We start from the raw sequence: 14676 nt of genomic DNA, 5'->3' as shown, positions 1-14676 counted from the left end.
TTTGGCCTAGTGGTAGAGTGCTTGCCTAGCATGCACAAAGACCCGGGTTCGATTCCTCGGTACCACATACGTAGCAAAAAGCCAGAAGTGGTGCTGTGGCTCAAGTGGTAGAGCCCTAGCCTTGAGAAAATCCAGGGACAGTGCTCAGGCCCTGAGCCCAAGCCCAGGACTGGCAAAAAAAAAAAAAAAATATTTGTTTATTTTTGCCAATCTTGGGGCTTGAACTCAGAGCCTGCGCACTGATCTTGGGCTTTCTCAAGGCTAGAGCTCCACCGCTTGAGCCACAGCACCACTTCTATGTATATGTGGTATGGAGGAATTGAACCCAGGTCTTTGTGCATGCTAGGCAAGCACTTTGCTACTAGGTCAAACTCCCAGCCCCTGACTGCATTTTATTAAAAGTAGCCATTACCAAAAACTTAAAAGAGATAGAAAGTACTGATTAGAAAGGATATGGAATACTGTATATGGTTGTTAGGAATGTAAATTGGTATGTCTGTAATGGAAAACAATATAGAGATTCCTTAAAAATCTAAAAATAATACCGCCATATGATCCAGCAGTGATACTCCCAAGCATACCAAAGGAAATGAAATCAGTATATCAGGGACATCTGTTCTCCCACACTCATTGCAGCACTATTCATAATAGCCAAGAAGTAAAAAACTGAAGTTCCAATCAGCTGATGAACAGATAAAAGAAAATGTGGTATTATATATACATTGGAATACGTTCAGCTACAGACCAGAACAAAATCTTGTCATTTGCACAAAATGGATGAAACGGCAAATCCTTATGTTAACTAAAAAACATAGGCAAAGAAATATAAATCTCCTAACATGGGTCAATATTGAGGATATACTGAGAGAGAAAGACGCAGGACTGAACATTTATATGAAAGGCAGGAAGAATAAGACTGTAGTTGTACTTCAGGGTATTTTCATGAAAATTGCTGGAAGGGATATACAAAAACCCTATAAAAGTGGTAATCTAAGCCGGGTGAGGTGGCTCATGCCTGTAATCCTAGCTACTTAGGAGGCTGAGATCTGAGGATCAAGGTTCAAAGCCAGCCCGGGCACCTGAGACTCTTATCTCCAGTTAACCTCTAGAAAATGGGAAGTGGGGCTTGGCTCAAGGGTAGGGTGGTAGCCTTGAGCTGAAGAGCTCAGGGACAGTTTCCAGGCTGAGTTCAAGCCCCATGACCCCCCCCCCCCCCCACACACACACAAAAGGTAATCTGGGGAAACATGATATACATTTTGAGTTTTGAAACAGTATTGTATTTTAAAAGAGAAAGTAAACATAAAGTATGAAAAACTGCAAAGAACAAGCTTTTTTGTATGTCTTCCAGATAAAGATGGTACCTTTCTATCATAACTAGAAAGCGTTTAGTATAATGACTTAAAGTAGAAACCATCACTGTATGTGGGCAACAAATAACATAGTATTCATAGTAGGCTGAATGCTCACTCAGTAGGCATTGTTTCACTCATTAAGTTACCAGAATTACTATTAGAAACTGTTCAAATAAATAAACTGTTAAGAAAAATGAGATGAAAATACTAAAGAACACTCTTAGCACAAGTTGAAATATATAAAGTATCTATAATTAAATATAGTTCAGAGACTGACCTTGTTTTAGGCAAACAAATGAAATGGACAAGAAGGAACTTGTAAGTCAAGGGAAACTCAGAATAACTTAATGTTTAAGAGGAACATTGGTTGATAATTTGCAATGTAGTTCATTTGAGAGTCAAATCTCATTTAACATCAGAATGACATCTCAAAAATATCAGATAAACTGGTGCTGAAGGTTCACACTTTTAATCTTAGTCACTCAGGAAGTTAAGACTCAGAATCCATATTCCAAGGCAGTCTAAACAGAAAAGCCCATTAGACCCCATTTCCAAACAAACAGGAAAAAAAAAAATCAGGCTGGAGGTATGGCTCAAGTTGGCAGTTCACTAGCCATGAGTAAGCACGGTGGAGCAAGTATGAGGTTCCTCAGTCTTGAGTTCAAACCTCAGACCCAGGTGGGGAAAAATCAGTTAATAGGAAAGAGAATATCGAAGTATGTTATCTGCTGTTCTTGGGAGGAGTGGAATTTCAAAGTGCTAAAATAGTCAGCAAATCTTCCCAATTAAAAATAAAGTCTGTATTGAAGAACACCTGACAAAATGTTTAAAGTGAAATGAATAGTACTTTTGCAGTATAAACAGCTTATATAAATGGCTAAGGAAAGCAAAAGAACTTTATTTCATCCCACTCCAGCAAGTCTGGAAAGAAAGGTTTGGAAAGAAAGGGAATGAGAGTTATGGGAGAAAGACCTAACTAAACACATCTAGGACTCTCCTAACAGAGGATTACAATAGCTCAAAACCTAGGTACATAAGGTCAGATAGCATGAGACTAAATGAAATGAACTCTAGGATATGGAAACAAGAGGTTTATCTTGTGTGATTGTTATTCTTAACGTACTGTGTTATTTCTCTTTTCTTTTTTTTCCCTTATGGTTAATCTAATGTTGTTACTGTATCTGACTTTGTTACCAAGTATGTTGTATATATATTTATTTGTTTATTTGAAATAGGAAAGAGAAGGGGGGAAACAAGATGATTGGGAGGGGGCACAGGAAGGGAAACAGGGACAAAAACATGAGAAGGGATATCAACATGTGAGAAGTAATGCACCTACTACCTGATGCATGTAACCATAACCCCTCTTACATTATCCCCAAAATAAAATTAGGAAAAGAAAGAAAGAAAGACCTGATAATAGTAAACTGGTTGCTGCACACATTTAGTATCTTGCAGAACTTGAAGATGGTTGGTAGAAGGGGATCTCTGAAGATCAGTATTATTATTGCAGGATCAATCTACAAGGTTTTACAAGTTTTCTCTAGCAGGTGATTTGATTGACATAAGGCTAGGAGTTTAAAGGTGGTAATGTGGAAGGAAAAAAATAAGATACTAGTTGTATTGATAATTTGGGAGACAGCCAAGACTGTATATTGGTTTTTTTTGTTTTTTTACTTTGTTTTGTTTTTTTTTCTTGCTAGCTCTGGGGCTAGAACTGTGCACTTTGGCTGTCCTCTTGTGCTCAAGGCTAGTGCTCTACCACTTGAGCTACATGTTGCTCCCAGCTTTTTCTGAGTAATTTATTGGAGATAAGTAGTTTCCTGTCTTCAAGCCACCTGTGCCACCAGCTACAAACCAGAGTTTTGAGACTAGAGACAGCTCAGCAACTGAAGTGGAGGAAGAACAAGTGGAGCCCATCTGAGGATTCAATGTGGAGCAGGTTAATATTAAAAGACAGAAGAGGGTAGGACAGTACTTAGGAAGACTGAGGGAAGGGGAGGATTGCTTGAGAGTTAGGATTTAAAAGTATTTCTTTGGAGAGTGTTGCCTATTGCCTTAAACTTACTCTAGAATATTGTCTTCTTTCCTCTCCCTCTCCCCCTCCTCTTCACTTCAGGGCCCTGTACTTGCTAGGCTATACCACTTGAGTCACAGCCTTAGTCCTCTAGAGGGTCTTTTTTTAAAAAAGATTTTATTGACATTGATTTTTACATCATATTAGAGGGTCTTTTGAGCCAAGTTAGCCAAGTAATTGAAGGACTGGTTAGTGATATGAGCTAACGCAGTGCTTCGAGCATGCTAGGCAAGCACTCTACCACTAGGTCTCACTCCTTGCCCTAACATTTCTTAAGAAGACCTTGTTTTGTAAAACAGTTTGGTGTTAGTTTTGAGGCAGAGTAGGAACATAAAGCATTACCTTAGTTTGTAATATCCCATGACAGTAGTCCAGCTATGAATACTAGCTGTGACATTTGAGTGTTCCTTTATTCCAGAGTGGTTTCTCATTCGGAATCCTGTTTCCTCTTAGTGCATTTTACCGTTTAACTGGATACTGCTGTAGGAGTGGGTTCAGCTGCTCTGATTAATGAGTTGATAGTTATGGGCCCAGTGACTCTAGAATATCAATCTAAACCTCAGTTTGCTTTATACCTCTTTTGGAGAGTGGAGCTTTTCTTTTTCTTTCTTTCTTTCTTTTTTTTAAATTTAGGTACTATCCCTTAAGCGCTATATATTCTCTATTATTTCTTTAATTCAGTGATAAGACTGGGAATTGACATTGCTTAAGCAGCTAAAGCAATGATTTTATATGCTTACAGAGAAACTGAAATACTATTTAAAATCTGTAATGATTTTAATGGTCTGTTTTCCTTCTTTTACTTTAGATCTGCCTGTACTAACGGAAATGTAACTGGAACTGACAGATGATAAAGTCAACTACCATCAGACAAGATCATGCAGTAGGAAATTTTGCTTCCAAATGAAGGCAACAACATTTAGAATTTCTTCTTCTAAGGTATTTGAGACACAGTTTTAGATTTGATGCCTTTGTAGTGATTTTATAATGTTGGTTTCTCTATATAAGTCTTATATGCTGAAAATTTTTTATACCATAGAGTGATTAGCTTTTAGAGGCTACTCCTTATTTCCATACCATTTCAGCAAAAATCATATGGTAATAAGGTATCATATAGAGGTTTCATTCTCACAGCATACCCCCCCCAAAAAAGAAACAAAACAAAACATGTCCATTGACACTACTACTGAGAACCTTGTAAAGCTAGTTTTAAAATTAATGACAAATAGCATTCTTAGAGAGAAAGTAAAATGAGCTTTTGGCAGAAAGTCTCTTATCAAAGGCAAACCATCTGGAAAAGCAATTACTGTCATGTGTATGCCAGTGGATATTTTGTTTTTCAGTAAGAGGAAAGCGCTGATATACAGAGAATAGACCAGCTCTTCATATAAATGTGTTACTGTTGATCATTTAAAAAAATCACTATAGCATAAGAATTTTTTAGTTTTTATTTTCTTTTGTTGTTGTGTCATGGTGGTTGGTAGTTTCTTGTTATTATTTTTTTGAGAATATAATACAAGGAAATACCTTCTAGGACCAAAAGCAAACAGAATAGATTAGGAATCTTTCTGTTCTAACCTGTCAAAATAAAGCATTTCACTTTCAGCTTTAAATATTTGGTGTGTGCCTATCCTGGAGCTTGAACTCTGAGCGTGGGTACTGTCCCTGAACTTTTAGCTCAAGAGTACCATTCTACCACTTGAGCCACAGCTCCATTTCTGGTAGTTTGGTGGTTAATTGGATATGAATCTCAAGGACTTTATTGCCCTGACTGGATTTGAGCACTGATCCTTGGAACTCAGTTTCCTGAGTAGCATGAGTCACTTGCACCTGGCAGAATAGTGGGTTTGTTGTTGTTTTGTGCCTAGTGGGGCTTGAACTCAGGCCTGGATGTTGTCTCTGAGCTCTTTTGCTCAAGACTAGCACTCTGTCATTTGAGCCATGGTTCCACTGCTGATTTTCTGGTGTATGGGTGTCACAGATTTTCCTGCCCAGGCTGGATTTGAACTGTGATCCTCAGATCTGAGCTTCCAGAGTAGTTAGAATTATAGACATGAGTAACCAGTGTCTAGTGAATACGATTTTTTTTTCCAATTCTGGGCCTTGAACTCAGGGCCTGAACACTGTCCTTGGGCTTTCTCAAGGTTAGAGCTCTACCACTTGAGCCACAGCACCACATTCAGTTTTTTTTCTATGTATGTGGTACCGAGGAATTGAACCTGGGCCTTCGTGCATGCTAGGCAAGCACTCTACCACGAGGCCAAACTCCCGGCCCCATGAATACGCTTTAAAAAAAAAATGTTCAATGAAATAGTAAAAGTGAAAAAGTCTTATTATAAAATAAGTCTCATGTCCACTGTAATATCCAAACTGGAGAATACAGCTGATTTATAACATTTATAAAAATTTTAAACAATGAATATGAAAGAAATAGCTAAACAGTTAATAACTCAACCTGATTCCAAATCTGGGAACTTAAAATACCTTGCAATTAAATTGTTAAACACTATAGGATTGTAACAAAACAACTCAGATGTATAAGGGAATAGTTTCTGCTAATCAGAGATGAGATAATTTGACCCTCAGCATCCATAACTGCAGTATAATAGATTACATCAGATATATTTAAATATGATCTAATAATGATACTCTAAATATCTGGTTCATTTTCTTTGATCTTACTTAGGAATCAATTATATTTCACAGTTGCCAAATGCAGAGATGAAATTTCTTTTCTCAGAAATATTCTAGTTAATAAGTGGACAGAGAGTGAAAGCAGAACATCTTTACTTTATAATGAATGCCTGAACCTAAGTGATGATCATCAAGTGTGCTAGCATTACGGAAGGCAAACAACCAGTCATTAGAATTCTATTAAATTTGAATCTCAATGTGATGAAGCCTCTACCTTTAAATTACCAGTTGAAACAAAATATAGAAAGGGTAACATGAAATGATACCAGAGGATATTATCAACAAAATACATGCTATTGGGGCATATGATTTGTGGTTTGTTTTTTTTTTCTCAACAAATTATAGCAAGGAAAAAGCTTAAGAAGAGGAAATTAGGTTAGTAGTAGTATTTGGACTTTATTTGGTCCAGAATATAGTAAAGATTTAAAACATCAGGGAAATTTGAACTCTGGATATTTATTATTAAAATTAGGTATGATAATAATAGTTATATTTTCAAAGTCCCTATATTTTGGGAGGATATGTTGAAATACTGATGATTATAAGGATATGTTTTAGATATATATATTTTTTTAATCCAGAGAACAGAAGAATCTGTGGGTGGGAATTAAGCAGGATTGGCCTGGAGTTGATTAATTATTGTTTAAGCTAGCTGCTTATGATTTGGGGAAGTAGGTAGTGAAAGAAAAAAATGATGTTTTTTTTATCATTTTTTTCTCTAAGCTTTCTTTAAAAATTCTATACAAAGAAAAGCCCCCAAATTAACATTTTCTCTTTGTTGGTTGGAATAGTACATTGAATCATATATATTTAGCATTCTGTTGAATTCTTGCTTATATTTCTTGAGTCTGATGGGCAATTTATGTAGAAAATGATGTTGCCCGGGTGGGGGGCCGGGGGGGAGGGAAATGGGTACCAAGACATGTGAAAGGGTATCAATGTATGTGAATTAATGCACCTTCTATCTGGCAAATATCATGTAACCCTTTTACTAATTACAATAAAAAAAATTTAATAAAAAAAAAAAGAAAATGATGTTGCCTACAAAGGACAGATTTACTGTACAGTGCACATTATTTACCAGGCTCTATTTTAAGCACTTTATACATAGTAACTCACCAGAGCTTCACAAGAGTTCTTCAGTAAAGTATATGTTAACATGCCAGAAGTTAATTAGCTGGTGTGTGTTAGAGCTGAGATTTGCTTCTAGGCATTCGAGCCCTAGATTCTGTTTTTCCTTTCTGTTGCTCTATAACTTTTTTCCTTCAACTTTTAATCCCTCTCTTGCTCATTACAGTATTTAAGCCAATGAATTCACTTTTTAATTTATTTTTATTTATTTAATTTATTATTTGCCAGTCCTGGGGCTTGAACTCAGGGCCTGACCCCTGTTCTTGGGCTTTTTTTCTCAACGCTAGAGCTCTATCACTTGAGCCATAGCACCACTTCCAGCTTTTTTCTATAAGTGTGGTACCAAAGAATCGAACCTAGGTCTTCTTGCATGCACTCTTACTACTAGGCCAAACTCCTGGCCCGAGTTCACTTTTTTTTTTTTTTTTAAGGTAATGGGGCTTGAACTGGGCCTGGGTCCTCTCCCTAAACTCTTCAGCTCAAGGCTACCACCCTACCCCTGGGCCTGGGCATTGTCCCTGAGCTCTTCAGCTCAAGGCTACCCCCTAACCCTGGAGCCAAGCCCCACTTCCAGTTTTCTAGAGGTTAATTGGAGATAAGAGTCTCAGGTCCTTTTATGCCTGTGGTGGCTTTGAACCTTGATCCTCAGATCTCAGCTTCCTGAGTATCTAGGATTACAGGCGTGAGCCACTGTGCCAGGAACGAGTTCATTTTTTAAAGACCAGGTTTCATTTGTAATTTTAATTTTGGAATTTGTCTTAATACCTAGGGAATCCAGAATTTATTTGTGTTTATTCACTTACATATACAAGATGTTTACATAAGACTAAGAATTAGTGTAGTGTGTGGCAAGAAACCAAAGAATTATAGCAGCATCTTTTTTTTTAAATTTTAAATATATATATTTCCTATTGATCTGTAAGCAGCTTTTTCATGGCTCATTTTATTTTCAGTTACTTGTTGATTGTATTGGTCCTACTTGGTAGATTTCTTTGTGACTCTTAGATACTATTGCTCTCCCTTCTCCTTAACTCTTAACCTGTGTTATATAATTACTTCCTACTTGCCTTTATGTGGGCTATTTGATTAATGCCTTTAATATACTGTTTAGCATGGGATATTTATTGATTATGTATTTTGGCTTAAGCAACTTCATTATACTTCCATGTATTGATCTAATCTTAAATAAACTTCAAAAATATAAAATTGCTTCTTCTGATCAAGGCTAGTGCTCTACCACTTGAGCCACAATGCCATTTCTGGCCTTTTTCTGAGTTGTTTTTTTGGAGATAAGAGTTTCACAGACTTTCCTGTCTGGGCTGGCTTCAATCCCCTGCTCCTCAGATCTCAGCCTCCTAAGAGTAGTAAGGATTACAGGTATGAATCTAGCTGTGTTTCTTCTTATTCTTTCCAAGAGTCTGGGATGACAGGTACAAACCATTAGAGACCAGCTTTCATGGATGAGATGAGGTCTGAAGAACTTCTTGCCTCAGCTGTCAAGGAACTGTCTTGAAAGTAGCTAGAATTACAAGTATAAGCCACCACTGTACCTGGCTTATTTGTGGAACTATGTATTACCTTTTCCACCTTCTTTGTCTGTAGTTAAGATGTGCGGCTGAGTAAAAGGCCCACATTTTGTTACTTGCTTGTCTGTTTTTCTATTCTCTACTGCGAAATGAATGAGTGAATAAATGAGTAACTGAATAAATAATATAAAGTCACACAGTGCATTTCCTAAGACTATCATTATATATACCATAGATTTAATATATTTTCAAGAACCAAGAAACATTAAGTTTTTATTTTAAAAACTTAAAAAGATGTATTGAAGCTGGGCGAGGTGGATCACGCCTGTAACCCTAGCTACTAAAGAGGCTGAGATCTGAAAATCAAGGTTCAAAGTCAGCCTGGGCACAAAAGGACCTGAGACTCTTATCTCCAATTAACTTGTAGAAAACTGGAAATGGTGCTTGGCTCCAGGATAGGCAGTAGCCTTGAGTTGAAGAGCTCAGGGACAGTGCCTAGGCCGAGTTCAAGCCTGATGACCCGCATTTATTGACATTTAGTCCTTTTTCATATCGGACATAACTATCTTTCCTCACCTATGTTTGCTTTCTTAGTCTCTTTTTGCATTTTGATTGTCAGTATTCTTTTGAGTCATATGGAAAATACTTGGAATTTAACTACTTTTCTTTTTTGGCTAAACTCATAGTTTCAATCTTTCTATAGATAAACCATGAATTAAATTGCTTCATTTTTTAGTCAACTGGAAACTTTTGACAGCTCGATATCCAAGCACTCATGTGATAGTACTTTATACCATATGCAAATTGGCTACATCAGTGTCTTCTAGCTCTAATAATTCTGTGATCTGTTTTGAGAGAGTGTGTAGTTTCTAATGCCTTTAGTTGCACTTGCTTGGCTTGCAATAGACAATATTTGCATCACAATATCTTTTTATTTCAGTATTTTATCACGGTTCAATCTGTTCAAATTTAAGTTAAAATTCTAATATGTGGGGCCGGGAGTTTGCCCTAGAGGTAGAGTGCTTGCCTAGCATGCACGAAGGCCCGGGTTCGATTCCTTGGTACCACATACGTAGCAAAAAGCCAGAAGTAGTGCTGTGGCTTAAGTGGTAGAGCTCTAGCCTTGAGAAAATCCAGGGACAGTGCTCAGGCCCTGAGCCCAAGCACAGGATTGGCAAAAAAAAAAAATTCTAATATGTGGATATTAGATCCAAACACTGCAAGAGCGATGACTCAATATTTGTGTACCCAAGGTTATGGACGTGGTCTTGGAGATATAAACATAACTAGATAGACATAAAAATCTATGATGGGGGGCCGGGAGTTTGGCCTAGTGGTTAAAGTGCTTGCCTAGCATGCATGAAGACCCGGGTTCGATTCCTCGCTACCACATACATAAAAGAAAAAAGCTGGAAGTGGTGCTGAGGCTCAAGTGGTAGAGCTCTAGCCTTGAGAAAGTCCAAGGACAGGACTGGCAAAAAAAAAAAAAAATCTATGATGGGCTATATACTCTATATATAGACATAATGTTTTATTGCATATATTAATATATAATATTACAATGACATACAAACCCTCAGCCTCAGCTTAATTTTGATTATGTGCTAAAATCTGTGTGCCAGTGATTGTATATAGAGATTCCCTTCTTGAATAATTGTTAAACATGACATTTGAAATATGATGTAAAAAAACAATGTTAATAAATTCTTTAAGAGGGAAATGGGAACCAAGACATGTGAAAGGGTATCAATGTATGTGAATTAATGCACCTTCTATCTGGCAAATATCATGTAACCCTTTTACTAATTACAATAAAAAAAAATTAAAAAAAATAAAATTAATTCTTTAATAAAATAAAATAAAATTCAACTGCATGTGAGTTTTTCCAGGCAGTTAAGTTGCCTATTTTCATAGCTAAACATAACTTCTGAGAAAAGTTTTTTCCCATAGGTTTAAACATGTTTAGGCAGTGTCATATAGCACAACACATTCACTTAATACCAGTAGATTTTTATAAATTTTATTTTATTTTTGTTTGTATTATAAAGATGGTTTACGGAGGGGTTACAAATAAGGACCCATCCCCCTCCATAAGTTATATAGTTCCTTTTCCACACAGTGTCTCGTGAGTACCACTGCTACATTTATTCACTTTCTGTTCCTCCATTTTTGTGCCCCCCTCTTTGCCCTCCCAAAGAATACAAGACCAAAAAATAAAACCAACAAGCACAACAAAGAAAAAAAATAGATTTTTTTTCATTCCCTGGAGTTCATTTTGAGATAGTAGATAGAAAGCTATGATACTGTGTCAGGAAAAAAGAATATCTGTAGAATTAAGGGAAAGAAAGAATTGAATATACAATAAACAAGCATAAAAATCAGTGGTAGCTTTGTGTTGTAGATTGATCAGATAGCATTTAGAAAATCTAGTGTTTACAGGATGGCTATATTCTTAGCTACTCAGTAAGCTGAGAGCAGAGGAATGAATCTAGTTCAAAATCAGCTGGGGCAGAAGAAATGGAGAGATCTTTAACCTCCAAAAAGGTGGAAGCTTAAGTGGTAGAGTAGCAGCCATGTATGAAAAAGCTAAGAAAGAACATGAGGCCCTGAGTTCCCTCCCCCTGCTTGCATACACATACAAAAATATACAATTGAGTCTATCTATATCCAAATGTTGAAATGAACCTTGTAAAATAGAAAATGAGTAGGAAGAAATAAGGAGGCAGTTTAAAACATTATTGTTAAAAAAGGTGGCGCATTTATATGAAGAAAACCAACACAAAAGTTTAAAAGGAAAACCTACAAAACCAGAAAAGAATTATAAATTTGACCTTAAATAGGTATTACAAAAATATTATAGTAAGTTCATTGATGTAATATATACTCATAAGATGAGGTGACATAGACTAAAGAGATAAAGACTTGAACCTCACTGGTTCAATTAAAACAATAATAAATAAAATTTTCATTCTTAATTGAGCAACCTATAATAAAGAATTCTACATGGATCTAAGCACTTATGAGTTGCATTTAGAATTGACACAGTCATTTGGAATATGGTAGTAATATCTTCAAAGTTACAAACAGCCAGCTCTGGTGGCTCATGCCTGTAATGCTAGCTATTCAGGAAGGCTATGATTTGAGGATGCTGTCCCAGGAAGGAAAGTCCAGGCTACTCTTATGTCCAATTAATCACAGAACAAGCTGGAAATGGAGCTTTGTAGAACACTAACCTTGAGCAAAAAAGAAAGAAATTATAAATATACCCAAGACCATTTTTCTCTGAGAAATTGACCCTAAGTGAATAACAGAGCAATTACATTAGAACTATTTTTCGAAAGCAAAGTTTTAGACCTCAGACCCCAAACTTTCCCCTGTACACCAAGAAAGTGACATAGTAAAGAGCAGGGAATTTGATTTGTGACACTTGAGTTCATCTTCAGCTTTCTTTTGGGTACAGATATAGGCTTATAGGTTTACATAAACAAAAGAACTTAGGATCAAGGGGAAAGGGAGGTATGCATAGTGATTCAATAGTGTTCCACACACTTGTGGCCTCTGTCTTTGTTCTCTGAGGTTCCAGAGAAGTAGTTATTGTTACCATCATCAGTTAAGTGGAGCAGTCTCGTTGCTATTGCCTGTCAGGTGGTCTGTCCTGAGTTTTTGGCTGTTCTCTTGTTTTGGGGCAATTTCTTCCATATTTTCTATGTTATGGTTAGTTAAGTCTTATCCTTCCTAGAACTCAAGATGACTGCAAAGTGACTTCAGGAGGGATAGTCTCAAATCAAAGAATAGGTCTAGCTTTTATCCTATCTTTAGTTAATTTATGAACCCAGGTAAGTAGTCAGTGCTATAAAACAAAAGAAACATAAATACTTCTTACATGTTCACAATAGTATTACTTGTAATGGTAAAAACTAAAGATACTTAGCCTAAACTAAAGATATTTTATTAGCCAACAGTGGAAAATTGGAAGTCTTAGAATAAATCATTCCCCAAATTAATTTCTATCACTGACATTTAAGTTAACATTACAAGTCAACATATAAGTATTAGCACTGTAAAAGAATAGATTATATCTATTTAACTTCTCTACTGTAAAACCAATGCCAAGAGTAGCATGGCTTCTGTATACTAGGTACTCAACAGTTACTAGCACTAGCTATTTGAACAATGTTTGACCCCAGCCCCAATTCTGGTGCTTTTCTTTTCTTTTTTTGCTAGTCCTGGAGACTGAACACTCACGGCCTGAGCACTGTCCTTGGGCTTTCTTGAGATTAAAGCTCTACCACTTGAGCCACAGCATCACTTCCAGCTTTTCTTTTTCTATGTATGTGGTACTGAGGAATCGAACCCAGGTCTTCTTGCATGCTAGGCAAGCACTCTACCAGTAAGCCAAACTCCCAACCCCTTAATTATTTTTCTTTTTCTTTAAAAAAATTTTTTTTCATATAGAAACTTGCAACTTTTTGTACTTTGACCACTGTCGACCTCCACCTCCTGAATAGGTGGATTATAGTGTATACCATCATGCCTAGCCTAGCATTAGTTTTTGAAATGATTAACTCAGTGGAATAATGTTAAGTTAGAAGATACACACACACACACACACACACACACGCACTTATATTTATATTTATATGGCCTGATTTTAAGGATTTTTCTGTGTAAGAGCTGGGGATCAAGTTGACTGAAAGAACTTCCTGAAGAAGTTTGAATTAAAGTTTGGACTTTCTAGGATGTGGACTCTCAGCAGCAATTAGGTAGGTAAGTCAGCACTTCAAGGAGAATTGAGCTGAGGATAGACCCACTGTAGATTAGAGGATAAGGTAGGAAATGAGGCATAGAGCTAAGGAGAAGATTCCAAATGGACTTACAATGCATGTTAACTTGTGGGATTTCTTCTGTTGTGTAGAAAATGGTATTTTCAGCAGAGATTAACACTGAAAGGGCTTTATGAGTTTGGAAGTTAACCTGACTTTGGTATGTAAAATAGACAGGGAAATCTGGGTCATAAATTGGAAATAGACTAGAAATTGATGTCAGAGTTCAATGGAATTTTTCTTCTTGAACTGTGGGTAGGAATCTTGTTACTTATGGCTTTTGTTTTATGAGAGTACCTTTACTTATTTTAAGAGGTAACTGTTGTTAGGAAAAAGAAGTGTTATTGGAATACTAATTATAAATATATGACAGAAAAGTTTTTGCTGAAATCTTCCTTAAAATGATTTTCAAATATGTCGAGGGTTACAATAAAGCTGTTTTAAAAAGCATTTATCGAATTTGCCTGACAAGTGTATGATTCTTTCTTCCTTAATTTTTGTCTTAAAAATCTCTCTTCACTAAAGAGAATTATGTCAGCGATCATTGTTTTATCAAATATGTTGCTAGAATGTACTTTTTTTTCTTTTTTTCTTAAGTTGGTTGTGGGGCCTGGGCGCTGTCCCTGAGCTCTTTAGTTCAAGGCTAATGCTCTACCACTTTGAGCCCCAGTGCCACTTCTGTTTTTCTGGTGGTTAATTGGAGATAAGGGTCTCATGACTTGGACTTTTGTGCTCGGACTGGCTTTGAACCGGCAATCTTCAGATCTGTGCCTCCTGAGTAGCAGCTAGGTGTGAGCCACCAGTGCCCAATTTAGAATATACTTTTAAAAGATTGTAATTTTCTAATGAAGAGTCAGATTTTTACAATGATGAATTTCTCTTTTGTGCTTTCCAAAAACAAAGGTTTGCTGTTTGTTTTTTCCCCTGGCTTTTTAACATGCTAGTAACATTTGGGTAGGGTAACTTGACATTTATGAAGCAGTCTGTTAATGCTGAATTAGTTTCCTGAAATTTATTTGGAATAAACTAAGAAGGGATTTTAAAGCAAAACCACTTTGTTGCCAACTTTT

The 14676-nt window shown here is 36.5% G+C and overlaps 1 protein-coding gene across 1 annotated transcript in view; it reads left to right on the top strand.

Annotated features, from left to right (window-relative positions):
* Nucleotides 1-2585: 2585 nt before the first annotated feature.
* Ncoa1 (nuclear receptor coactivator 1) overlaps nt 2586-14676 on the top strand; it is a 137892-nt gene continuing 125801 nt past the window's right edge. The window contains exons 1-2 of the mRNA XM_090337358.1: nt 2586-3297; nt 4241-4371. The gene's annotated coding sequence lies outside the window, so the exon portion shown is untranslated. The remainder of the gene's footprint in view (nt 3298-4240; nt 4372-14676) is intronic.

Source organism: Megascapheus bottae, chromosome 7 (genome assembly GCF_031878675.1).
Source record: "Megascapheus bottae isolate mThoBot1 chromosome 7, mThoBot2.hap1, whole genome shotgun sequence".
In the NCBI taxonomy this organism is placed as follows: domain Eukaryota; kingdom Metazoa; phylum Chordata; class Mammalia; order Rodentia; family Geomyidae; genus Megascapheus; species Megascapheus bottae.
This window is presented reverse-complemented; position numbering and strand designations above follow the sequence as displayed.